The sequence below is a fragment of the Pleurodeles waltl genome, chromosome 11 (assembly GCF_031143425.1).
Source record: "Pleurodeles waltl isolate 20211129_DDA chromosome 11, aPleWal1.hap1.20221129, whole genome shotgun sequence".
Lineage (NCBI taxonomy): Eukaryota > Metazoa > Chordata > Amphibia > Caudata > Salamandridae > Pleurodeles > Pleurodeles waltl.
In genome coordinates, this window is record NC_090450.1 from 118908904 (window position 1) to 118934949 (window position 26046).

Sequence of the window (26046 nt, forward strand, 5' to 3'; positions counted from 1 at the left end):
CAAAACCACTTAAACATCTTGGGACACATAGCTGCAAACATACAATCCATAACAATTTCTAGCATACATATACTTGGTACATGGCATTGCACACAACATACAGCATCACATACCAACATCTATCACACATACTGATTGACACTCACTGGTAACATTGGTGTCTGGAAAAGTGGCCACCTCTCCGATGGTGAAAGGCTGGGGTCCACCTGTAAGAAATAAAATGTGACATAGCACTGTGAATGTTCAACAATGAACACCATGGACAACTACTCCACATTACACATGATTTGCTTGTGCTCAGAGTAGTCTTGGGTTAGTGAATACTCAAATAGACCATTTCACATGCTACTATGACATACATCAGTAAGCCAGGTTTACATGTACACATATGTGCAGGGACCATACATACATGTCAAAGATACAATGTTCATATTTTGCAGATGACCTCCTACTGCATCATTTTGCAAGCATAGCTGATTGCAGTTGTACTCTAGACATACATGCATCACAGGACACACTCAGACATGACTCCCTTTAGTCCTGCATCACTTTTCTTCACACATGTACTTGACTATTCAACATGAAAGCAGTTGTCAGGCCCTTAGTGGACATGGACAACTCTTCCTGGTAACCATGTTCCCTTCATGTATGACACATTTATGTAGAAATTGGTGCACATAATACTTTTTAAACAATACACAGATGTCAAGGACAGGAATATGCCAGTTGTCTCAGTAATGGTAGATTTCTGCTGTCACCATGGATGCTGTTTTGTGTAGACACAATACTCACTGCCCTGCCCCTGCTTTGTATTTTGTAAAGGAGGGCCTATGGGCAACAGACATGTACTTGCAATTACATAACAGTAGTTAGACACATAAAATGACTACTTACCCACAGGTCCACCAACCTCGATTCCAAGGAAGACCAAGAGGTCATGTTCCTGTCCAATGATGTTTGCCCAGCGATGCTTTAGTTGCCAGGCAGTGCGATCCACTTTGTAAATCCTGTGCATTTGGGACAGGACCTTGCCCCACCACAGTTTGTGTGCCTCTGTAGCGTATCTTTGTATAATTCGGCCTCATGGCCACCATATGTGGTGCCACCATATGTGGCAGGAAATGCGTCCCCAACCAGATGAACCCGTCTAGTTCATATGGACTGAGGTGCCGGGGCCTTCCTTTCCCAGACATGACACACAACCCAAAGCACAACACTCTCTCAAACAAAGACATAATGCAAAACTACCCCCAACTAACCCAACTTTTGTAACTACCCCAAAGACAGACACCCCACAAAACTATGGCAAAACAATACAATACACAATTCTACAGGACAAAATATATGCATGTACCACTACAGTGACACACTCCACCACTTCAAACGCACTCCAAATCCCAGCTTCCAGCTTCAAATCCACACAACCTCCCTCTAAGATAGACAATAAGATTGTGACTGTAAAATAAAGTGAAACTAACTTTGAAGTTCCTGTTGTTGAGCATGGCAGCTCTATTACCTCCCTTCCTGTGGTGATGTGTCACGTTTTTGATTATGCTTCGTTTTTCTGATGCTAGGTGGTAATGCGCAGTTTTTTACAGTTCCTTGACAATGCAACTTGAGAATGTTTGGAAGTGTAGAATGCTCTGCATCTTTTTTGGCAGACGCTTTGGGTTAAAAAAAACATCATTGGGACAATGTGGCAATATTTTCGACACAATGATTGTTACATGTGTGATGATCTATTGTGTCATGTGCAAAACATTCTTGCATGTTAACATTCATGTGATATGTTGTGTTGCCTGTCAATTTTGGTGTTGCACATACTCCTCTCAGTACATGTGTCCAGTGTATGTGTTGTAAGTATACATGGGTGATGGTACATGGCTTACAGGGGTATGAACATGTGCAGCCTAAATTTCACATGCACCACGAACACAACAACTTCAAAGAGTTGCCTCATGTGCCAACTATGTTATGGCACCTCAATGCATTGCTTAACCTACCCCCAGGGATGCCATGATCTGCTCATGGAATGTGACCAGTACACCCCCACATATAGGACTGTGCACATGTCACACAATATGTGGTGCATTCCAATATGCAGAGGGCAGGCTGTTCCACAAGGACTGGAGGGGGGGGTTACAATGTGTATTGCAGGCAAGTGTTGTGATACTTTGGACCTCATTTACAAGTCACTAGAGCCACAGGAGCTTCAGTATTTGCCACCTGCTTGTCTTCTCATGTGTATGATATGTGTACTGTGAATGTACAGATGTGAAGGTACATGCATTATGGGCTCACGCTATACAGATGTCAAAATCCAACAGTTTGTGTAGCCACATAGTTTAGGATAGCTGGCACATGTGCTCAGCAGGTTTATGCACATGTTCTCCATGTGAAATCTGTACCCAGGGATGCTGATGAATTTCCCTGAATTGTAGACATATTTCTCAACCCTATGGCAGTTCATTAGTGTGCCAAGTTGATGTGTGTTCCAAGGGGCATTCATCAGGCTGTCACGTAACATGGGTTACTTCCAGTTCCATGTGCAGGCATCTGTTGGGATGTGGTGGACAGCCAAGAACCATGGATGTGTTTGTCATGACATACAAGTGAGTGGTATGTGACTTCCTGTGTGATTCCTTCTGCCTACTACAGTGGTGGTTAGGTACGTCACTTCTACTATCTTTGGTATCTTTTCCTAGGTCATAGCGCTCATTCTGGCAAATATTTTGCTAATATCTGTGTGGAACATGCTACCTCTGTAGATACATCTATACTGTATGAGTTTGTAAGGCTGTGGTTTCTATGAAACAGCAGTCCCTATTTATGCATCTTTGCATTTGTCCATGCTCAAAATTATGGGCCACATGAAGACTGGGATACATAGGGGAATTAAGAGGTTGCAATTTGTAATCATATTTGCACATACATTTTGACTATATATGTTATCTGCATGCAGTATTGCAAAGACTTCCATGTAAACATGCATTCTGTGTGACAGGGCTACTGTCAAACAGGGATGGCAGGCTACACATCACTGCACCAGTGGCATAATAAAATCCACCACAGCCCCCTTGGTGTGGCCCCAAGCTCAAGGGGGCCCCCTTAGCACAGTACACTGTGCATGGGCGGCAGGCCGCTGACTGTGTACAGAGTGAATGGACCTCCCCCAGGGGACTTCTATGTTTTGTTATGCCCTGCTGTGCACAGTCAAATGCTGGAATCTAACTGCACAATTAAACTCCCCTGCCTTATTATGTACTAGGATTTTACAGGTTGTAGATGTCCGCCTTGCCCTATTATCTACTAGGGACTTACAGGTTATGGATGTCAGCCTTGCCCTATTATGTACTAGAGACACACAGGTTAGTTATGTTGGACTTGTATTATCAGATACTATGGATTTACATGACTGTGTTTTTGTTTGTTATTTGTTCCTCTTCTGCATTGGTACGTCGTAGGTAGATAGTGGAACAGTGGCATGTCTGCATTCCCAGGGTACAGATAGTGTCAGTTCCCACTTGCCTCACTCATACTTGTTTGTGATGGCCAAGCACACAGAGGGAGTTGCTGACAATGTGACTGGAATGTTTACTGTACTACACAATTGCGTGATTATGTGTATGGACTTACATGGCTCCAATGTTGTTTTGTGAAATGAGTGCTTTGACAATGTGTAATCATTTCCCCACAATGAAGCCAGAATGTGTACTGTAGGCTTCTAGGGCAACGGTGCTGGCACCGTTTGTGCAACTTCTCATTGTTCCTCATCGTTCTTATCCTCACTGTCCAGTCCTTCATGCATGTCATAGTATGTCATACATATGAAATTTACCAAAGGACATTACTTCTTCTTATACAGGCTAAGCAATATTTGCCATACCTTTTCCATTGTTTGCAAAATGAGTGACTGACACCCACACATCTCACAAATCCAGCCACAGCAAGTGTGTAGTCTGTGAGTCACCTCCACATATTGGCTAGCCCAGTTAAGTTGAGGAGTGTCTCCGCTGTTCTTCCACATCAGTTTTTTGACATGAGCACTCACACATAGCTAAGTCACCATCCTTTGCCACATGTACAATAAATGTGGTTGGATTGTGTGAATTGTCCTGTCCACGATGACTACAACATGCATGTTTGAACATGTCTATGTCCTTATTCACACACACAGTTTGCACAGGGTTTGTGGCTTGCTATGACATTATTTGACATGCACGCAAAAAACAACTGATTTGAGTTTGACAGACCTAGACATACAAGTGCATTGTCATAAATATGAGTGGCACTGAGGGGTATGTTGTAAGTTGTCATCTGTGATTGTGACATTCAGACATTGAGTTGTTACATAGCACACACTGACCTTCAGTTGTAGATACTGACTACTCTTGTCCTACCTAGGCCAGACATCTGAACGGCATTCATCACACGTTTTTTCAGTTAGGCTGCTGTCAAACATCAACAGATTAAATGAAATGAGGCAAAACCCCATAACCCATGGACCTGGGAAATAAAATAAAGCAAAGTAACAATGGTCCTAAGGGGGAAGTAAGACCCTTGCCTTCCAAGAAACATATTTTAAATGATTTTTGAATAATTTATATTAAACTTCCCCTCTGAGTTTAGTTATTTCGACAATTCATATCTTTTATTTAGTGAATCCATCTTCATTGCAAATAAAAACAGCCAACTCAGTATATTCAGGTGCTCATATGGTGATGGAGCAGTGAAGTGAATTGTGTGAAAAAGTGCCAAGGTGCTTTATACAATATATACACAGGGGGTGGTTAAAAAACAAGGTTTTGCGATCTTCTATTGGACCCTTTTTGTTTCTGGTGTCTAGAAGTCATTGTTTATCTCAACAATATTGCATAACATCAATATGTTGGCGTTTGGACCCCATATATAAGGAACATTCAATTTAGGGTCTTCATCAGGACTGATAGTCTTTATATAGGTAGCACCCACCAATCAGTCAGTATTGGTGTACTCAATGCGATTGTCTTCAGGATCTCTCTCATTTCTAGTTACTATTGTTTTAACAACAGCCTTTTGCTCCATGAGCCATTAATTTTATTTGCTCATCACTTGTATGAGGTGTCTCTTCATGTGATTTGTTTCAGTGCTACAGAGAACGCCAGCCTGCAGATGCAAATGATTCAAAAATGATTTAAAATATTTTTCCTGGAAGACAAGGGTCTTACTTCCCCCTTAGTTGTTACTTTACTTTATTTTGTCAAAGGTCAACCAGCATGACTTGTTTTATTTCTGTGTTGGTATGTAAACTATATGTTTAACAGGCAATGCATACATTACACCCACACATTCACGTATCAGTGCACTGTGTGTAGTTGTTTGGACTTCCAGAGTGTTTTTCTAATTGATTTCCAGCTGTTGTGGCCTAGTCATGCTTTCCAAGATGTGGGTGAGTTGATAAGGCATGTGAATGTGACAAAAGTACTACAATACAAATCTGTGTTCAAGTGATTAATTTAATAATTCATGCTCAGTGATGAATAAAGTAAAGTCTCTCAGTTAGGAAGTTGTTGACAATATTGCTCCTTATCTGTGTTCCAGTAGCAGAATTGTGTGCTTCCCCATCCTCTTGTCGTGCATCATTGTCCTCATCCACTGCCCTGGGGAACTCTTCCTGTTCCTCCCAGAGGACATTGGTGTGTGCATGGATGTTGTGCAAAATTGCACAGACTAGTATTATTTTGCACACAAGGGTTGGTGCATATAATAGACTTCCTCCAGATACATCAAAGCACCTGAACCTAGATTTCAGGATGCCAAATGTCCTCTCACATTTCTGGTCCTTTTGTGTACTCCATTGTAAGCCTTTTTGGCATCAGTATGGGGGTTTAAGTATGGGGTCATGACCCATGGAAGGATGCCATAACCTTGGTCCGCTGGAATGGAAGAGAAGAGTCAGTGTCAGACTTGCACTTGTGTTTCTTTCTAACTTTCCTGGCACAGTATTTGTCAACGAAGTTGAGAATCAGACGTGCAACTGTCATTGTGTGGGTTCTTGTTTGCATGCATAATTGCATTGGTGTGTGGTGGTGCACATTCTGTTCAAGGGTACAGCCTCAGGGGCATGGTGATTATGAGTTTTGTGTGTCATGACAGTTCACCCACGCAGGATATCTGTAATGTTGCAGATTATTTTACATCTGTCCTATTACTTCTGACCTGCAGAAGAGCGGTGTAGTGTAAGTTTCAACCTATTTTGTGTGGTGTGTGCCATGAGATGGGTGTTGTGCCCTGTGTGCTGCTTCTGAACCCCATACCCCTGGACATGGTACGCCTCCCTTGCACACAGCGCTGTTATCAATATTTCCTGGCTAGCAAGCATGTGTGTGTATGTAGACATCATGCAAAGTGTAGCATAGTAGCTTGAGATGTATTGCCATGCATTTGACTACTTTACAAACCCCGTTGCACATGACAGGGCATGAGGTGGTTTGTTGCACTCTGCACCATCGGTAAAGGCCAGCAATATGCCATGACTGCTAGATATGGTGCATTTCTGTTCTGTACCAGTGTAGTGGCAGTAAATCAGCTCCCAAGCTCCAATATAGTCATCCTTGCAACATAGTAGAAAGATGCCTGCTTTGTGGTGTTCAGTGTTTCTGTACAGTAAAGTGCCCCTTCTTGCACATAAGCAATCAATGATGTCAATTTCCTCTTCCTATGTGTGCTGCAGTATGCACCACACATAGGAGAAGTATACACAATGAGAGTATCAAGTATTTGTCTTCATTGGACAATGGTAATGCCACCCCTAGGGTGGCATTATTTGTTGGTGCTGCCTCAGGTTTACAGTTTGTTGTAAATGTAGAGCAGTGCCAAAATGCGATGTGTGTTGTGGTGGCATGCCCACAGAGAAAGCCCATTGCAGACCACTTCCACACTAAGTGATTGTTGTGAAGGGGCAATATTTTCAAGGCAGCATAAAGGCACAATATGTGGCTTTACACCACCTTTTAAATGTGGAGAGGGCATTGCTGTACCAGGGCATCATTAAAATTGAAAGTCCTGTGGTGCAAGCGGCTTGTACATGCGGCCATATGTGATAATGATGTGATGTGCATTGGATGTGTGGAGTGATGCATGTTGCATATGTGTTGGTCGGAGTTCATCCACGCTTCCCTGTCCATGTGAGTGAAGTGTGATGTGTGTATTGTTTGCCACATACATTTTGCATTTTGTATGTGTAAGTGTAATTGCTGCTTGCTTACCTACGAGTAAGTCATTGCCATATTATCCATCCTGGAAGCGTTGGTTTATTGTTGAATGCCTGAAAATGTAGGCATCATGCACGTTGCCAGGATATTTTGCAAAGGATGTTGGTGAATATCCCACAGTGGTCTACAATAGCCTGCACATTTATGGAGTGTGTGTGTTCCTGTTCCTAAAAGGGTGTTCAGTTGCTGCTGGAGGAACAAGTTGGACATATGTGCATTGCATCGCACCCAGCACATACGGGAAACCAGTGATCTGGTAAAATCCTTTTTTTGTCTCCTGCTGCAGTTGCTGAGTGTTGGGTAACAGTATGTGGTGGGAAGTGAGGTGGATGATGGTGTCCAGTACAGTAGGGAGAATGGCAGAAAAGGATGGTTGAGAGATACCACCCACTTGTGGTTCAGTGATCTGAAATGAGCCAGAGGCCAGAAGGTGAAGCATGGTCAGGAACTTGGCCATGGGGGGTATGGTTCTTGGACTTTCCACTCTTGCTATGTTGTCGGGAGCAATGTGGTAGAGTAGGCATACTATGGACTCCCACTTCAGATGGTAGTGTCTGATGACCGCTTGTTCCCTGAGGCCAAGAATGGATGACCGTTGGCAAAATATTCTTTCTCTCCTTCTGTGCTGCCATTGTGGCTGTTGTTGTGGTGGTTGAGGGTGCTGTGGTGGTGTTGATGGTGCTTCTGCCATCGCTGTCGTCATCTCCGGGGGAGGGGGTGTGAGTTATAGTTACCTTAGGGCACAAGTTATAGTTACTTGAGGTAACTCTAACTATACCTGGTGAATTTATATGGTTTTGTACATATAAAATGTGAGCCTAACTATAAAGTTCCTGTAACCTTAGTTTTTTGGGTGAATTTCTATGTTTATTTTTTAATTCTATTTCCTAACTATAATTTCCCACTTATGTTTTTTTCAGTGAATTTCTAAGGCTTTTTTGATGTATAGTAATTTTCATTTCAACGTGTTAATCCAACCAGCGCTGCTCATAGCCTGCGTCCAGGCCCTAAGGCCAAACCCTTATAAGCACATAACCTTTCATCATGCACAGCCTTCACCCGTGAACAGTACTGTTTGCCCGCACGGGCTAGCCTACAGCCAGTACATGTGGGCAAACCCCTAACCACCGAACCCCATGGTGTTCATGGCCCTTTGGCTGTTGCTGGCAGAAGTTGGCCACAGTTTCTCTGGGTGTCAGGATAGGTGTGAGAGGGTGTATCTGGGAATGACAGTGGCTGTGAAGGTGTCTGTCTGGGTGTGAGAATGCGTACATCAGTGTTTTAGTGGGTGTGTCAGTGTGTGTGCTGGTCTTTGAGTGGGTGCATGAGGGCCTGACAGGGGCTCTGAGTGGGTGCATGAGGGTCTCAGTGTGTCTGTGAGTGGGAGCGTCAGTATTTGAGTGGGTTTGTGAGTGGGTGCGTAAAAGTCTCAGTGGGTGTGTGAGTGGGAGAAAGAGATTGAAAGAGGAAGAGAGCATAAGGAACAGAGATAGAGTCTTTTTTTAGGCTTTGATGTATGATTTACTTAGAATGAGATATTTCTGTTCAACTTAACACCTTTGCTGCCAGGCCTTTTCCCACTCATGCCTTTTTTTCGCTTTTTGGAGCAGTTCGCACTTAGGCCCTAATAACGTTTTGTCCACATAAGCTACCCACACCAAATTTGCATCCTTTTTTCCAACATCCTAGGGATTCTAGAGTTTGTGGGTTCCCCTGAAGGAGACTAAGAAATTAGCCAAAATACAGTGAAAATTTCATTTTTTTTTTAAAATGGGAAAAAGACTGCAGAAGAAGGCTTGTGTTTTTTTCCCCTGAAAATGGCACCAACAAAGGGTTTGCGGTACCAGCTTCCCAATCTTTAAGGAGCAGGAAGACGTAAATCAGAAAAACTAATTTTTCATCACAATTTTGGCATTTTACTGCGACATACCCTATTTTTACTATTTTTTGTGCTTTTAGCCTCTTCCAGTTAGTTACAGAAATGGGTGTGAAACCAATGCTGGATCCCGGGTAGCTAAACATTTCTGAAAATTAGACAAAATTCTGAATTCAGCAAGGAGTCATTTGCATAGATCCTACAAGGTTTTCCTACAGAAAATAACAGCTAAAATAAAAACGTATTGAAATTACCCAGAATCCTTTGCAAACCTTAAAATGTGGCCAAAAAAACAGTTTTTTCTCACATTTTGGTGACAGAAAGTTCTGGAATCTGAGACGAGCCGCAAATTTCTGTCCAAGCGTTCCCCCAAGTCTCCCTTTAAAAATGGTATCTCACTTGTGTGGGTAGTCCTAGTACCCGTGACTGGAAATGCCCAAAAAAACAACGTGGACACATCACATTTTCCCAAAGAAAACAAAGCTGTTTTTTGAAAAGTGCCTACCTGTGAAGTTTGGCCTCTAGCTCAGCCGGCAACTAAGATAACCTACCAAACCTATGCATTTTTTTAAACTAGACACATAGGGGAATCCAGGATGGGGTGACTTGTGGGGATCTCACTAGGTTCTAATCCCCAGAATCCTTTGCAAACCTCAAAATCTGGCCCAAAAATACTTTTTCCTCACATTTTGGTGACAGAAAGTTCCGGAATCTGAGAGGACCCACAAATTTCCTTCCACTCAGCCTTCCCCCAACTCTCCCGATAAAGATGGTACCTCACTTGTGTGGTAGGCCTAGTCCCTGCGAAAGGAAATGCCCCAAAACACTATCTGGACACATCAAAATTATCAAATACAAAACTACCTGTTTGTGTGGGGGGAGGGCACTTTCGTTTTTGGTCCTGGGCTCAGCAACCATACAGGTAAACCTACCAAACCCAGACATTTCTGAAAACTAGACACCTGAGGGAGTTCAGGGAGGTGTGACTTGCGTGGATCCCCCAGAGTTTTCTTACCCAGAATCCTCAGCAAACCTCAAATTTAGCTAAAAAATTACATTTTTCCCACATATATGTGTGGGACAAATTTCCTACCACCCAACTTTCCCCTCAGTCTCCTGGGAAAAATGATACCTCACTTGTGTAGGTAGGCCAAGTGCCTGTGACAGGGAAGAGCTAAAAACATGTCCAAATTGAGGGGGAACCAAAGCTGGTTCAAAAGGGCAGTTTGAAATAAAAGATTTTTAGGCTGACAAGTGGAGGAGAATTTTTATCGGTATAGAGGAGACAATGCAGGGTGGTAAGATTTTTTGTGGATTCCTGCAGATTCCGGAAGGTTCCATCACAAAAATATGGGGAAAATGTGTGTTTTCCAGCAAAGTTGGAGGTTTGCAGGGCATTGGGGGTAAGAAAATGGTGCGGGGTGCATGTGAAGCACATTACCCAGGACTCACCCAGATGTTTAGTTTTCAGATGTGTCTAGGTCTTGGGATTTTTCTACATGATAGCATCCCAAAGTCCAAAAAGTGCAGCCCTCAACCTACCAAGTGGGGCGATTTTTAGAGTTAACGAAGCTCTCATGGCCCAAATGTAAAACCAAAAGCCAAAAAAAACAAACGTCCTATTGCTTGCTGTGGGATAAGATGTTTTAGTGTGCAGGGGTAGAGCTGAAAGACAGTTACCCCCCTTCAGTTGAGGTGGGGGACATAACCATGCCCATACTGCTTGGTAGCCACCACCCCACTATTTTTTTTATTTTTTATAATTCCCTGGCATCTAGTAGGCTTTCTGCCCCATGGGTGTGGAATTTCTCCATCTGCGCACCGGTGGGAAGAACAACTTTGGCCCCATTGATTTGGGGTTGGGGTATGGCCATACCCCTATCCTCTTATTTCGAAAAATAAATCTTCCTTAGTATCCAAAAATAGGCCGATCTGCCCCAAAGGGGGCAGTTATGGCCAACAGTAATGTGTCCCCATGAGGAGCAATCCTTGCCCAAGGGGCTGCCCCCAAACAAAACACACACATACACACACCAATCCCTAGTGCCTAAGTGGTTTCTGCCCCCCTGAGGGCGGATTTGCCTAATAGAAATAGTTGGTCTGCCCCTAAGGGGAGAGGAAATGGCCTAAAATAAATCCCCCCCCCGCAGGGGAGCAACCCTTGCCTAAGGTTGCGTGAAATAGGGTTAGGGTTCTAAACCTACCATGCCACATGACTCCTGCCTTAAAAAGCAGGAGTCATGCCTACCACCCCAATGGCCAGCACAGGGGAAAAGGGTCCCCTCGGCATGGCCATTGCACCCTGTGCCATGTATGGGGGCCCATTACCATTACTTACCTGTACTTACCTGGGATTGGGTCCCCCATCCTCGGTTGTCCCTCTGGTGTAGGGGGGGTGTCCCTGGGGCCTGGGGAGGGCACCTGTAGACTCATTCCATGGTGTTCCACCATGGAAAGGAGCCCACAGTTCCACTAATGCCTGCCCTGACCCAGGCGTTAATTAATGGTACTAAGCAAGCTTAGCGCCATTATTTAGGCCCGCCTCCCTCCCATGCACAATTTTTGCACCGGAGGATAAATAAGGCGCAAGGTCCTTAGAGTCAATATTTGCCCGGGAACGCCTACTTTGCATCTCATCGACGCAAGATAGTTTTCTGCAGGCAAAAAAATACTTTAATTCCAATATTTTGACACTAGACGGGTCTAGCATCAAAATATAAATATGGAGCTAAGTGTGCGCTGTAATTGCATTAAACAAAATAGCACTATTTCAGCATAAACAGCGTAAATAAGTGTATTACTTAGCGGAAATGTAGGTGAGAGAATGCATCTGACAGTGGCTATACGTGTTTTTGAATTACTGTGAGTTTTTGTATGAGTATGCAAGTGGGTGCACAAGTGACTGTATGAGTGACTGAGTGGGTGTGAGAAAGGTCCTCTTTTGACATGGTAGCCCCCACTTTTGCCTGGAAAACAATGTGGTTTCACACTGTAAGTACCATGGGCCCCAGCTAAACAGGTTCCCAGAGCTAGGTCTTCTTCCCCAAACCTGTACTATGTTTGGCACTTCAGGCACCTTTGTAAGCCCCTAGTAAATGGTACCCCTGGTACCTAGGGCATGGGTACTGAAGAGGGTCCCCCAGAGCTGCAGCACCAATTGCGCCACACTGAGAGGCTCCACACCAGCCTCATGCAGACTGCCATTGCAAGTGCAGTACAAGGAGAATCTAAATTTGCAAGCTTGACATGGCACTCGTGAAGAGGGCTTAGCAGACAGTGAAAGGTGCGACGGGTGCTTAGCAGACAGTGAAAAACGAGACGGGTGCTCCTGCACCTAACACACTGCAGCATTGCCATCAGCTCAATTATGAGCCAGCGTCAATGTTGCGGGCTGTTTCTTGCGGGGCCAGTGGGCAGAAACTCTGTTTCCACCCTCTGGCCCACCAGGGAACTCATAATGTTACTGCTGGGGCTGCTGCATAGGTGGTAAACTGACCGCAGGAGTTTGCCGGGTGAGATTTCCACCCGCCAAAGTCATAATCAAGGCCAAAGTCTTTCCTGGGTGGAGGTGTTGTATCTCCTCCCCAATAAGGCACACTGGCCACAGCAGTCAGCTTCAAAGGGTTTACCGCCTTTGAAATCTGACCACTGACTTTGCTGCCATCAGCAGATGACCACCCAAAAGCTTTTCCCCCCACTTTGAGTGAGAACAATGTTGGGGAAAATTAGTCAGAGTACGAGGAGGGGCCCCCCTCAGCCTGCACCACCCCTCAGGTGTGGCAGGTGAGATAACTACTCAATTTCATTTTCCTCCATCTTGAATGGCAGAAAAATATCCCATCAGATTTAGGGATTCGACCTTTTCACACAGGAGGTAATCCTCTTAATGCACACTAAATGCAGTATTTAGTGGGCATCCCTATGCCTGAAGATCAGATTCAATGAATACAAGGGGACCAGCAACAAAGAAGACCCAAAGCTTGAGAACAGAAGTCCTGCTGCAAGAAGAAAAAGGCACCACACCCTGCCTGCTGCACCAAGGACTCGACAATTGTCGCTGAACGGTCACTGGACAACGGACAGAGCCTGAGAAACTCCAGAGGACCTCCAGACTTGTGAAAATTGTGAAGAACCTCCATTTGAGTGAAGGCATCACTCCCAGAACCCTGCAGGCTAGAAACAAGTGAAGTTCAGTTCACTGACTGGCTGGTGAACAATGAACCAGAAACAACAGCCTGACCAAATTCTACCCCATGGACCAAAATGAAAAACCCCGCTGGTGTGGTAAGTTTGGTGGCACTGTGCCCCCCAGTGGCTGAGAAGTGCCGTAGCCCAGGGTACTTGACCTCCAATGTCAGACACCCAGAAGAAAAGTCCACCCCAGACTCTCTGAGGACCTGAAGTAAGCCCCAGTTGAGGGACTTCAGGACACCTAAGAATCACCCCAGAGTGGTCCTGCTGACCTGCAAACCACCCTCAAACTGACATACACCTGGCTCCAAGGACTCCTTGATGCATGACCCTTGGCTGACCTATCTGTGCTGCACCCAGCCTCCTTGGCCCTGCATCAGCAAACCAGCTGTACTCTAAGGGTCCCTAACCCCATGCAACCTCTGCACTTTGAGGGGACTAACCAGACTATCCTTTAAGTCCACCTGTGCAGTAGGATACCGGGTGTGGGGTTGGCTGTATAAGTGACTGACTGGGTGTGTTAGTGTCTGTATGAGTGAGTGACTGGGTGGGTGAGTGACTGTATAGGTGACTGACTGGGTGTTTGAGTTGCTGTACGAGTGAATGACTGGTATGTGAGTGGCTGTATCTGTGAGTAAGTAGTTGTGTAAGTGGTTATATGGGTGATTGAGTGGCTGTTAGTACCTGTTTGAATGAATGAATGGGTGAGTGAGTGTATAAGTTATTGACTGTGTGTGTGAATGGCTGTATAGGTGACTGAGTTGGTGTGTGAGTGGTTGTATGAGCGAGTGACTATCCACATGAATGGCTGTATGAGTGAACAAGTGAGGGTGTAACATGCTGTTTGAGTGAGATAGTGGGTATGTGAGTGCCTTCATGAGTGAGTGAATGGGTGTGTGAATGGCTGTATGAGTGAGTGAATGTGTCTGTTAGTGTATGTATGGGTGAGTGAGTGGGTGTGTGAGTGCCTGTATATTTGAGTGACTAGAAGTGTGAGTAGCTGTATGAGTGTGCAACTGGGGCGATATGAGTGAGACACCGGGTGTGGGATCGGCTGTATATGTGACAGGGTTTGGTAGTATATTTATGAGTGAGTGTCTGGGTGGGTGAGTGACTTATGGGTAAGTGAGTAGCTGTCTGAGTGGATGTATGAGTGAGTGAATGGGTGTATGAGTAGCTTCATGAGTGAGTGACTGGCCTTGTGAGTGGCTGTAAAGGTGACTGACTGGGTGTGTGAGTGGTTGTATGAGTGAGTGACTGGGTGTGTGAGTGTCTATATGGGTGAGTTAGTGGGTGTTTGAATGCATGTATGATTGACTGGCTGTGTGAGTGTCTGTATGAGTATGTGACTGGGGGATGGCTGTATAAGTGAGGTATTGGGTTTGGGAGTGGCTGTATGGGTGACTGACTGGATGAATGAGTGTCTGTATAGGTGAGTAACTGACTGAGACAGTGCCTGCTTTTAATACCGAATATTTATGAAAGTAGCTTTATAAGTGACTGACTTGCTGCATTAGTATAGGTAAGTAAGTAGGTGTATGCATGATTGTTTATAGGAGTGAGTGCATATCTTTCTAGCGACATAGGTGAGCGATTGGAGTATCAGTAGTTACAGGGGAGAGTGACTGAGTATGTTAATCATTGTATGTATAACTGAGTAGTTTTAAGAGTTACTGTGTGGATGAGTGAGTACATGTATTAGTACTTGTGTTAGTGAGTAAGTGAGTATGTGAATATCTGTTTGGGATGTGAAAGCATATAGTAGTAGATTTATTCATAAGTGATTCAACTTGTTAGTGTCTATATTAGTGACTAGGGGCCAGATGTAGGTAGGTTTCCTTTTGCGAGGTGCAAATTGCGAGTCCCAGCAACTCGCAATTTGCACCTCGCAAAATGAAATGCAGAAAGGTGTCTCAGACACCTTCTGCGACTCGCTATGGGGTTGCAAAGACCCACCTCATAAATATTTATGAGGTGGGTCGCAGTTTGCGACCCCATAGCGAGTCTGGGCACTCACGGGGATGGTGGCCTGCTGGAGACAGCAGACCACCATGTCCGTGACTGCTTTTCAATAAAGCATTTTTTTTTTTTTCTCTTTGCAGCCCGTTTTCCTTAAAGGAAAACTGGCTTCAAATAGAAAAAATACCGAAACCTTTTAGTTTCGGTTTTTTTCAGAGTAGGCAGTGGACCAAAGGACCACTGCCTGCTCTGAAAAAAATTATTGTGAGCATTCACAAAGGGGAAGGGGTCCCATGGGGACCCCTTCCCGTTTGCGAATGAGTAACTGCGAGTTGATTTGCGACCACTTTCCCGGTCACAAGTCAACTCTACATCGCGGTACGACTCGCAAATAGAAAGGGAACACCCCTTCCTATTTGCGAGTCTGAAAAACATTTTGCGAGTTGGTACCGACTCTCAATTTATGTGTTTCTGCATCGCGTGAGGGCATTAGCGCCTCGCAAACAGCGTTTTTCGCCGTTTGCGAGGCACTAATACCTTGCTACATCTGGCCCTAAGTGGCAATGTGAGTTGCTGAATGAGTGGGTGAGTGAGTGAATAAATAAGTGCAAGCATGAGTGCCTCTATCAGTGTGTGTCTGAATGTCCCATTGCCTTTATAAAACTCTACTTTGGTGGATACCTTTACATTGATAGTTTGTAGAAGTCGGAAACAAAAAGTAATTATTAAATTACTTTACTTCAATAGATGGTGTCATTGATTTGTTTAAAAAGAAAAAGAACATAAATATAAGTTAGTATTACTTTTGCAAAATCCTTTCATAAAGTTTTAGTTTCTGCTATGCATAAGTTCATACTATAAACCAAGCTGTAAATATTGACTATGCCCTAATAGTATTTCACATTATACTGAATAATTTCCTGTTCCCTTGCTTTACTGTTCTCAGCTTTTCTACTTGAACATGATCATTAATGTACAATATACATTAAACAATGGGGAAAAACAATCACAAAGATTGCAAAAAACCATCTTGTCAATCCAACATCTGCTCCTTTCTTTTTTCAGCATTACATGTTGGTGCTTTTCCCATAATGTGCCAATCAAATGCCACTTTCAGTCAGTGGAAATTACTTGCCACACCCTGTTGATCATAGTACTTTGGAGGACCAACCCCCAGCAAAGTGGCAATGTCATCCAGGCAAAAGAAACTTGTGTGAAAGCATGGGAATTGTTCTTTGTGTGAAAAGACTCATGTGGCACTACAAGTTTGTTGACACATCTGAAGATGTATAACTCCAACCACTGTTGAAAGAGAAATGGTATATGCATATGTTAGTATTACATGTACACAAGTCCATGAACCAAAACAGAGCTCATTACTTAAGCTGTAACAGTATGTCACATTATAGCAAAACTTTCCATTTCTCTTTTTTTCTATGCTCAGCTTTTCTATTTGAACAACTTAAATGGTATATTGTATAAAGAATCATCACTGAACAGTGGGGAAAACAATCTTACAGACTGTAGAAAAAAGCTGCACAGCATATCACTACAACGAAGTCACTCAGTACAAATACATAATTGTTTTATTTACAATTTCTAAAATAATATGCACAAATGTTTCCTAAAATAATTCTGTTATAATGATAACTGGTACAATAGTACTAATATATATAAACCATTTTGCATTTGGAGACCTTTTTGAAGACATCACCCCTGGTAGCCTGAATGATATCTAAAACGATGATGATCCACATAGACAAAATCCCATGCATTACTTTTTCTTTCAGAGATAGTATGTAGAAATTTGGTTGAAGAAACAAAAGGTGACAATTTTGTAGTTTGAAAAGCAGTTCTTGTTTCAATGTAAGGTTGCTGTGTCCATCCAGTTTCACTATTTAATGTGACAGTGTAGTATCCAGATGTTATATTAACCCCTTTGTAGAAGGTAAAAAGTCTCTGGAATTCTGAATACCTTTTTCAAGACATTACCCCAGGCAGGCCAAATGATGCTTAAAACACTGATGATGCGCATAGAAGAAACACCGTACATTACTTTTTTTCTAGAAGTACTCCTAAAAACATTCTTTGAAGAAACAAAAGGTGAGAATTTGTAGTGTTGTGTCCAGATGTTATATTAACTCCTTTTGTAATAGATAATATCTAATGTAGTATAAGTTCTTTGAAGTTTGTAATTTCAGTTTCCAATATAGACCCATCTCCTCTGCATTGTTGTAACATTAATATAATGTTTTTCTAGTTCTTCGTATAAGCAATGTAGACTTAACATCTGATCTACAATTTGGGCAGGTCGCATTTTGATTTGTGTTTTAATCAATTTGTCAAAAGGTAAATTTGCATTCTGGTAGTGTTAAGTACAGAAATCACCCAGAACTGTTTTGAGTGGCAGATGTAAAAGAGCAATCTTCAAAGTCACAGCTCCATTTGTAACTCACTCCAAATAACTCATTCTAAATTTCTTCTTCTTCTTCTAAAACTCCAAGGCTGAGAGTTACAAATTCTTGTGCGTCTTAAGCAAAAATACTACTGATCAACTACATGTATCTACAAGCTCTCAAACTCCTAAAGCAGAATGTGTTACAGTTATGTCACTGAGTAAACATTAAAAGAAATGATACAGTGCAGAACACATTTATTTTTTGTTGATTTTCATTTACAAGAAATGGTAAATTAAAGAGTACATCAAGAACAACATTTGCCTAGCAGCTGACATCTGAACTGTTTTCCAGCTGTTAACTACAATATATGCAATATCTCTGTCATGTTCCAGTTTTTTTTCTTCTTAACTCCTTGTGGCTTGTCCTGGTTTCCTTTTTTCTTGATTATCTGTCAACTCTTTTGCAAGCTTTCGCTTCAGACAGATTATCTGTTTCTCATGAATCGGATACTGGTCTATGAGGAGCGTATAGGCTTCTTAACCGATTGTATTCTTCCCATCATACATTTAAACAAAAAAGCAGCATCAACACTTAAGCCTTTAAATTTATGGATAGTTACAGCATATGCTAGAGACAGTTGGGACTGCTGCTGCTGGACATGTAAATACTTTACAAGCAAAAAACATACAATACATCAGCCAATCTGCTTCATGCCATCAATCTGATCAAATTTTAAGGCCAAATATTCAACATCATCTCTAATTGGAAAATTAATGAAATCAATAACTTTACCCATAGCACCATTTACTAACCCTTCCTCATAATTTAAATGACCCCGTAAAATTACCTAACAATTTTTGTGCACCAGTGAACACTTTTCTATCCTGCTGTCCTCAATACAGACTTCTTCCAAGAATCCAATTTTGCGTGAAGTTTTCCAGTTACCAGCATTGTTACTTCCTGGTGTTCCATTTTATCAATAGCTGTAGTTTCCAAAATATCTTCTTTCTACAGTTTCAGAAATTGTTTGTTAAAGGTGGAGCACTCTTGAAGTGAAATTGTACATGAATTGTCCTGCTGTGCTGTTAGATGGAAATTGTTTCTTGATAAGTTGAATTACAAAAGCATGTTTTCCCTCCTTTGTCATAACTCCTACTCTAAGGTTGCATTGACCCCAGACACAATACCTTGGAAAACAATGATGAAACAAAGATGTTGCAAGGAGTCTGGAAGGTGAGGGATCATTGGAGCCAGTGCGGCATCAGTTCCTTACTGCTACTGAGGAAGAGAGGCATCAGTTCCTTATTGCTAGGGAGGGGAGGTGATGGGGTGTTGGTGGCGAGGTGTCAGTTGGGGTTGCGTGTCCCAGACATCAGGGACGGGGCACTTGGGACGCGCGCTGTGGTGGCACTTCGGAGGGCCTGCGGTATGGGGCCTCTAGTGTTGGTCATGGTCATTGCACTCAGTGGGGACCGCGGTTCCAATGCAGGCAGCGGCATGGAGTCGGACAATGGCACCGGTTCCGAAGTCGCTCTGGCATCAATGTGCTTGTTTCTCATTGGTTACTCAAGAGCTTACTTCCAAGGGTTGACAAACTGGATTTGGCACCACTTGGCAAATCAGGGATCTCTGCAAGAGAGCCCAGGTTCTGACAGATGAAGTCTTTGATGAGGTAAGCTCAGTCAAAGCCCTTGGAGAACCTTTGGAAACAAGATGTAGAAAGCATAGTCAGGATAGAAGTAGCAATCAGCAGACCAGCACAGCAAAGCAACAGGCAGAGTGGCAGTCCCTTCTACAGCATTCAGTTCTTCTTCCTATCATAATGTCTTCAGTCAAGAAGAATTCTAGGTTTTGTGGGGTCAGAGGTCCAGTACTTATACCCATTTCTGCCTTTGAAGTAGGCAAATTTCAAAGAAAAGTCTTTGTAGTGCAAAACACCCTGCCTTTCCTGCGCTGGCCCCAGACACACTCCAGTGGGTTGGAGACTGCTTCGTGTGAGGACAGGCATAGCCCTATTCAGCTGCAAGTGTCAGCTCTATGCAGGACACACCTGAGCTCCCTTTGGGTGAGTGTCTAGAGTGATTACACAAACAGCCCAACTGTCATCCCAAACCAGACGTGTATTCCACAGAAAAGCAGAGCCACCAAATGGTTATGTAAGAAAATGTCCACTTTCTAAAAGTGGCATTTTCAAACTTACAATTTAGAAACCAACTTCACTAAAAGATGTATTTTTAAATTGTGAGTTCAGAGACTCCAGACTCCACATCTCTATCTGCTCCCAATGGGAAATTACACTTACAGGATATTTCAAGGCAATCTCCCTATTACTCCATGGGAGAGATAGTCCTTGCAATAGTGAAAAACAAATTTAGCAGTATTTCACTATCAGAACTTGTAAAACACACCAGCACATGTCCTGGTCAGGAGGCTGCATTGGGCCTTCCTAAGGGGTGACTTACATGTAATGATAGAGACAGATGGGCCTGTCAAGTTGGTGCACTTGGCAGGTTGAAATGGCAGTTTAAAACTGCCTACACAGACACTGCAGTGGCAGGTCTCAGACGTGTTTACAGGGGAACTCATATGGGTGGCACAATCAGTGCTGCAGGCCCACTGGTAGCATTTGATTTACTATCACTGGCACACATGATGCTCTATACTAGGGACTTACTAATAAATTGCATCATCAATACAATATAGACAGAGAGAACTTGCACTTTTGCACTGGCCAGCCATGGTAAAGGGCCCAGAGTTCTAAATGCAGTAAAAATTTAATGCAGCACACAGTCAAAAACAGGAGGTCAGAGACAAAACGTTTGTGGATACCCCTGAAAAAAGAGACATTTCCAATACCTATTTCCAGGATGCAATGGGGCAGTTGTCGTTCAGTCTGGATGCTGTCAGAAATGATACAGAAACACACTATGATGTTGCCCTTGTTCTCCGGGGATGGATTCAACTTTGCCAAATTATCAAGAACATTCACGCATTGAATCACCTTGTGCTGAGGTTTACTCTGTGTAAAAAACTCTCTTCTTAGAAGGACTGAGATAATAGTTGTCATCTTATGATTCCTTTAGCAAATGTGTGAAAAATGAGGGATCATTTCTATGTAGGCACAAGAGTGCTTTAGAAGTCAAAATATAGTCTGTGGGCTCTACGTGTCTGGGGTTGTATAAATATAAATCACTATTGGTTACTATGGATTAAGCACCTACATTATATGCCTCAGTACACCCAATATATGGCATAATGTTCATGACAACAGAATAGAATGACACTCAATCAGAATAAATCAGTTAAACCCAGCTCCACAAGTCTGTGATATCTGCAGCTTAGGTATGTAACGTGATGTCCCACAAGTTACACCAAGTCTCACAAAGTCTCACAACACTGGGGATAACATCAATAAACACCATCTACATGAGTCTGTGAAGGGTTGCTGTTCAGGTGAAATGTCTCACAATGCACACCAGGTCTCACAACACAGTCATAAGCACATGCACTTAGCTGGAGGGACTCAGCTCCATGGCCCAGTTCTTGTCCGCCAAGCATGTCTTCCCCCAAAAACTTTGTTTCGAAGTGCAACATGTTGGATTCCTCAGCGAGGGTCTTCCTGCTCTTGAAGGGCTTGCTGAGGAGGGCCAGTAAGAGACAAAAGCAGAAACTAGTCAGGAGGTAGAAGAAGCAATAACCTCCTCTTTGAGTTGGAAAACTGCAAAGACAAGCAGGCCCTTGGCTATGGCGTGGTTTAAATAGACACTAAAGGTCATTATTGCCTTACCCCAGGTGGCCTGTTGAAAAACTTGCGAGGGCGCACCTGGCAGGCATCGTGAAGCGTATTGTAACAACAACTCCAAAGTGTTCTCAGAAGCATAGCACACGGTGAGGTACCTCACTAAGCATTGATAAAGACAATGAATTAAAAATCAACAAGCTTCTGCAAAACAGAATTCGGGAAGGCCACCCACTATGTGAATAACACATGGGCCCTCATTACAACCCCAAGGTTGTACCCGCCGCGGCCATTATGAGATCCCCGCTGGGCCGGCAGGCGGAAACCTGGTTTCCGCCTGCAGCCCCAGCGGGGATCTCGGCCGCAACACAGTAGATGGCTCCAAATGGAGCCGGCGGTGTTGCGGCTGTGCGACGGGTGCAGTTGCACCCGTCACGCTTTTCACTGTCTGCTGTGCAGATAGTGAAAAGCTGCACAGGGGGGCCCCTGCTCTGCCCATGGCCCAGGGGCCCCGCGACTCCCCTTTCTGCCAGCCTTTTCATGGCGGTTCAAATTGCCATTAAAAGGCTGGCGGGAGAGAGACTCGTAATCCCCTGGGCAGCACTGCAAGCCACATGCCCTGGAGGATTACTTCCACCGGGCCAAAAGTGGCGGAAAAAAGCCGCACCCGGCTGTGCGACCGTGGCGCTCCCGCCGCAGTCGTAATCCCCCATGGAAGCACTGCCAGCCTGTTGGCGGTCCTTCCTCCAACCGCCAGGGTTGTAATGACCCCCATGGTCCTTTTGGGTGGTGACAGATGACACAAGGTGCAGCGTAGGAATCCCTGACACCCCAAGTGCACTTGAAAGTGCTCTGCTCAGGCGTGATGGTACAAATAAATAACTGTCATCCTGGAGACATTGGTTCTAATCCCACTTTTGCACAATCAGAATGTAGGAGAGAGAGAGAGAGATGCAGGGAAAAAGAAATCAAAGGGCAAATGGATAGTGAAGAGAGCCCAGGGAACTATGCTGATGGGGTGGTACTGCACAGCTCCTAGATCTCAACAAAATTACCTTCCAATGAAAGTTGATGTACCTGTAAATAAGAAAACAATAGAAAAAGTTAGTAAAATTTGAAAAATCTATTCTGGGTGAGACATACAAGAATAAGGCAACTGAGACTAACAGGAAGGTCATGCATACATGAGCAAAGATTAACTCTGTGGAATATTGCATACAATGTTGCATGCGACAGACAACTAGAACTGCCTGGCATTAGTTCACAAAAAAATTAGTTCTTGCTTGCTTTTTTAAAAACAGAGTACTTCAGCAGCAAATAACAGCTATGGCCCTTGAAAGAATTAAAAACAAGTTGCATTAAGATAGAAGGGGTAGTACACCATTGGAGAGGTGAGTGGGGAGTGGTTTGGGTAGAGGTCAAAGTGGGGGATGCAATGGGAAGTGGCCCTGGAAGAAATGGAGACAGTTCAAGTATGGCTCTCATACAAGACCACATTTGCAGCAACACCTACAGAAGAGCCACCAAGCAGACCACAACACTGCTAAACAATACTGTGAACAATTGGAACGGAAGAGGTGCACCAGCAAGGACACGACCAACCACACCACCTTCAAGACAGCTCTCAATCCCTATCACAGACAGTTGAGCGAATCAAGGAAAAAGGCCTTAGCCTCACACTTCGAATCAAGCTCCATTAACAAAAAGGAACTCTTTACCAACATCAAAGAATTCCCCAGCCCCTCAGCTGCAACAAACCACATTACACCCTCACAGGAACACTGGAATAACCTTGCAAACTTCTTCTACAACAAGATCATCAACATCTAGAGAAACTTCACACTCCAGTCCAAGGCCACCTAGTTCTTCAAGCAACACAACAACCCAGCTAACACCACAGACATCCGACTAACCAAAATGTGCCAGCTTGCCCCACGTGATACTGCCTTCATCCAGAAACTGGTCCAGTAAGGGGCCCCAACTGACTCATGCCTTCATCACATGTTCAACCTAGGCGAAGTCAGAATCAGGCCCATCCTCACCACCTTGTTCAACACCTCATTTGCCATGGCCAACTTCCCTGAGGACTGGACATATGCAGAAGTGAACGCCCTAGTAAAGAATCCATCAGCAGACCCCAGAGAACTCAACAACTACCGCCTGATCGCCCTGCTCCCATTTCCAGCCACAGTATTAGAAAAAGCCATCACCAACATTTCTCCTGACATCTGAACTGGAACCTCTTACTCAGCTCCTCTCAGTCTGGGTTCTGCAGCAACCACAGCACTAAGGCAGCCCTCATCATGCCTACTGATGACACCTGAGCCCTACTCAACTGAGGAGAGACTGCAGCTTTGATCCTCCTAGACTTCTCAGCAGCCTTTGATTCGTTTCCCACCACACACTCATCACAAGATTACACAACATAGGCATCCAAGTAGCCACTCTCAGATGGATCACCTCTTTCCTCACTGGAAGAATGAACAAAGTCCGCCCTCTCCCCTTTACCTCTGAACTCAAGGAAATCAAATGTGCAGTACCCCTAGTATCATCCTTCAGCCCCACCATCTTCAACATTTATATAACACCTCTGGCCAGCATCATCAAAACCCACAGACTCAACATCATATCCTATGCCAACAACACATAACTCATCCTCTCCTGCTCTGAAAACACAAACAGCACCAAGACCATTTTCCACAACTGCATGACGGACATAGCCAATTGATGAAGGACAAATGCCTAAAGCTCAACATGAACAAGACAGAGGTACTGATCTTCAGAAACAAAAGCTTCCCATGGGACGCATCTTGGTGGTCCTCAGAACTCAGATCAACTCCTACTTCCACTGACCATACTAGCAACGTAGGCATCACACCAGATAACAAGCTAACCATGCTGAGTCTGCATGCTTCGTAAAATATTCAAATGACTACCCCAAAGCTCAAGAGACATTACCCGGGCCCTCATCTTCAGCTGTCTGGACTATGGCTGTGCTCTCTAAGCAGGGGTCACAGCTCACCTCCTCTGACAACTACAGACCATACAGAACACCACAGACAGACTTGTCTTGGATCTCTCTAGACAAACCCACATCATCTCCTACCTAAGGGAACTCCACTGGCTCCCTGTACAGAAAATATGCCAGTTCAAGCTCCTGACCCTCGCATACAAGGTCCTATACAACTGCGGACCCTCCCTTTTGAACCACCAACTGAACTTCCATCAGCCCACCAGATACTACCGCTCTGCTTCACTTTCTCCAGTCCTCACACCTGGCCAATGAACTGATTCCTGCTAGCGCCTGTATACCCTCATGGGTGACAACAAGTGCTCTACAAATCTATAGATTGATTAATTGATAGGGAGGAAAAAATAAAACAAGCATAAATTGACCACTGTTCCACTTCCCTTTCTCTAACACTCACACCTGCATATGACATAGAAGATGTAGAGGGCACTCCTTTTCCTACCTGGCAGCAAAGACATGGAACAAGCTACCCTTTCATCTCCAGACTTTCCCATCTCTTCCAGAGTTCCAAAAGTTCATGAACACCTGACTGATGAACTGGTCCCTGCCAGAGCCTGAATATGCTCATGGGCGACAAGAATTGCTCTACAAATCTATTGATTTATAGGGAGGAAATAAATTAAAACAAGCATAAATTGAGTTATGATGGAACAGGGGTCGGTGGGATAAGGGAGTAACAAGGGGTGAGCAGGAGGGTTATTACAGGTATTTGAATGGGAAGGAGAACACAAACGAGAGCAGGTTAAAACATTAATTTTCACAATGTGCCTTAAGAAAAAGAAAAAGATGGTTCCTTCGAAGTAAATATCAGATACTAGCCATCTAATCAAAAGAATGACAACAAATATATGTTCCAGGGGAAAGATAAACATAGGAAGATGTAAGAAAGCCATTGAATAAGAATTGCGCAAATAAGAGTGATAACAAAGCCAACCAATGATAAACACAGGGCTAGCTCTAAGCCCACTGTCAGTTTCTGATTTGGCCACAAAGGTCTTCTGTCAATAAGCAGCTCACAGCTGTCTCTGAGATCCAAAAAGCATGTATTGACACAGTGGTTTGAAACATGAGCAATTGCAAAAAAAGCATCAACTTTCATTTTTCTTATGCCCAAGACAATTCACATGTTCTATTAGGCTCGCTCTTTCCCATAATAATTCCGTAACTGTTAATTAACTTCAGTTGAAAATGATGCATTTTCACTTATGCAATTATTTTTCTTGTTGGAAAACAGCGATTCTGCTTAACGTTTAAATAATGCCAATATAAGGACTAAATTTAATTAAAATCAAAAGTTTTAATAGAATGAATGATAAATCAGCCAAGCAACTTGCATGATAATTAAGGTAACAGTGATAGATTTTGTGGATCCTACAAATAATCCATCATCATCCATTTTTAAGTTAACCTTTTCAAAAATGAGACATCCTTTCTTAACAATCTGTTCATGCACATTTGCAGCAGGCAGCACATCACAATGAATGCCAAGGTATCAAAGGCTGAAACATAGATTCAACTAAGCTGAACTTTAAGAAAATACATTCTTTACATTACATTAAAAAGGCTTGAATGGCTATCCTTTTCAATTAAGGAATGAA